The sequence below is a fragment of the Bison bison genome, unplaced genomic scaffold (assembly GCF_000754665.1).
Source record: "Bison bison bison isolate TAMUID 2011002044 unplaced genomic scaffold, Bison_UMD1.0 scf7180017864270, whole genome shotgun sequence".
Taxonomy (NCBI): Eukaryota; Metazoa; Chordata; class Mammalia; order Artiodactyla; family Bovidae; genus Bison; species Bison bison.
The window spans coordinates 7,803,083-7,805,694 of record NW_011494842.1 but is presented as its reverse complement, the minus strand read 5'-3'; the positions used below and the strand labels follow the sequence as shown (position 1 = coordinate 7,805,694).

General features: G+C 50.5%; 1 long non-coding RNA gene across 1 annotated transcript in view; it reads right to left on the bottom strand.

Moving 5' to 3' along the window:
* Positions 1-2,606, bottom strand: part of LOC104994932 — a 6,631-nt gene extending 4,025 nt beyond the window's left edge. Inside the window, exon 1 of the long non-coding RNA XR_826007.1 lies at positions 2,315-2,606. This is a non-coding gene — a long non-coding RNA (uncharacterized LOC104994932). The remainder of the gene's footprint in view (positions 1-2,314) is intronic.
* Positions 2,607-2,612: the final 6 nt, after the last annotated feature.

Below are 2,612 nucleotides of genomic sequence, written 5' to 3'. Positions count from 1 at the left end.
TCCCTTGGACTGCAAGGAGATCCAACCAGGCCATTCTGAAGGAGATCAGCCCTGGGATTTCTTTGGAGGGAATGATGCTAAAGCTGAAACTCCAATACTTTGGCCACCTCATGGGAAGAGTTGACTCATTGGAAAAGACTCTGATGCTGGGAGGGATTGGGGGCAGGAGGAGAAGGGGACGACAGAGGATGAGATGGCTGGATGGCATCACTGACTCGATGGACGTGGGTCTGGGTGAACTCCAGGAGTTGGTGATGGACAGGGAGGCCTGGCGTGCTGCGATTCATGGGGCAGCAAAGAGTCGGACACGACTGAGCGACTGAACTGACTGACTGACTGACTGGAGAAAAAGTGCCTCTATACCCTGTAGGCTGAGGTTATACCACCACCAGCCTTCAGCACTATGAATGTCTTTGTTGCTGTCCTAGGCTCTTTATTTGGTCTCAAGGTTGGGCAACTCTGAGACTTACAGGTCTGCGGGGCCCAGCCCACCAGTGGGTGACTACACAGACTCCCCGCAGTGAAAGGTGACAGAGGCCGCTGGAGGCCCCCTTCCTCCACTGCCGTGGGACCACCTATCAGGCTCCATGAACTCTGGGCAGGAAATGGCTGCCTGATGGAACTGTTCTAGGTTCAGACTCCCCTGATGGCTCCGAGGAGAGGTCCTTCAGAACAGAGTTCCAGCCCTCTTCTGAGGGGAACCCAGGGCTACTGGCCTCCTCAGTCTATGGAGCTGACCCCAAGACCCTCACATCCTAAACAAATGCAGTGCTCATCTGCTCTTTAAAGCTCTCCAAAGATGTGGAGTTCTTTCCTGGCTCTAAGCTAATTCCTTCCTGCTATATCTAAGCCTATTTTTTTTTTTTGGTTCTGCTCTCAAATGATTCAGAGGGATCAGAGGCAGCCGCCCCATTATACGTTTTTGCTAATCCACAGCACAATATAGAAGAAAAAAAAATGTGTATTTGTTGGTGGAAAGTCAAGGACTGTTCTTTCTTGGGAGTAACTGCTTTTGATTCAGATGAAGTCTGTCTTCTTTTGAGAATTAAAATATATTTGCTTTTGTGAAATGATGGTGACAACACACGACAGTGAATGTTCTTGGGGAGCATAAACGAAGGCTGCAGCTCCCGGTGAGAACTTGGGTTTTGGTTCTTTTCCCCTGTCAAATCCCCAACTTTGGAATATTGACTAGAGAGAAGTCTGAGACGCCATACACACACAAAGCCAACCCCAGGTTTCTTACCTGCCCTCCCCAAGGCAAAAGGGCACGGGCTGCCCTAGCACAGCTCTCGGCCATCAGCACCAGCTTTCCACCTTGAAGGCTGCTGATGTTCCCATCATGCTGCTGAAGTTCCCATCACACTGCTGTTCGGTCGCTCAGTCATGTCTGACTCTTTGCAAAACCCCATGGCCTGCAGCACCCCTGTCCTTGACCATCTCTGGAAGCTTGCTCAAACCCATGTCCATTAAGTCAGTGATACCATCCAACCATCTCATCCTCTGTCGTCCCCTTCTCCTCCTGCCTTCTATCTTTTCCAGCATCAGGGTCTTTTCTTCCTATCAGGTGACCAAAGTTATTGGAGCTTCAGCATCAGTCCTTCCAACGAATATTCAGGGTTGATTTCCCAACATGTTAGGTGCAATTTATTTAGTGAGCGTGGGTTCAACTCAGACTTGCTGCTCAGTTACTGAGTTAGCTTTGTAATCTTTTTGTGCCTCATTTTCCACACCTATAAAATGGGTAAAATAGTAATATCCACTTCTTGGGTTTATCAGAACAGTGCTCAGCACACAGAGCTCACCAAATGTGACTATGATCATTTCGATTATAAGCAGGCTTCCCCCTGGACAGAAATGTCAGGGGTGGGAAGGAAGTGAGCACTCAGAGGGTTGGCCTCTATGAGGCCTAAAAGGTACATTATTCAGCCTCTTCCCTTATCCTCTATCCCTCCCACTCTGGTCGTCTTTAGGCTAATCAATCTCAACTCCTGTAGCGCATTTACTTTCTTTGCCAGTTTTGGAGTCCTCCTTGAACCCTTCAACCCCACCAAATACCTAACCCTGGAGAGCTAGGGGCACCCGGCCCATTCCTGGGCTACTCAGTTCCTAAAAACCATCCTTCCGCGTGTAAAACCCCAAGACTACCTGCTTACTCTATCAGGACTCTAGGCATGGGTATTTCAGCCTAGTTAATTAGAGGAGACTGACACGCTATTAGGGACCTGCTGTGCAAGTAGGCCATTAAGAAGTGTGACCCAGGAGGGGTCCCGCACTTGCATGCCCAGGAGACGCTAAGGGGAAATCAGCTTACTTTATAATGAAAAGCGCGTTGGAGTCCTTCGAGCTTCGGTTTGGGCAAGTTCCATAATCTGAGTCTCAGTTTCCTCCTCCGGAAAACGGGTCTATCAATACCCGCCTACTATACGGAAGTGCGCCGTCAGAACTGAATGCGACGCTGTACGCCCGTGACTCCAGGTGAACTGGGGAAGCTCTGCACGTGCGAGCTGCCCCCGCAGAGAGAGGAGAGGTGCACGTCTGGGGACAGCCCGCGCCCTGACGTGGAACCCACGCGCTCCGAGACCGTGCCGTCCAAGCTCGCGCATACCCCG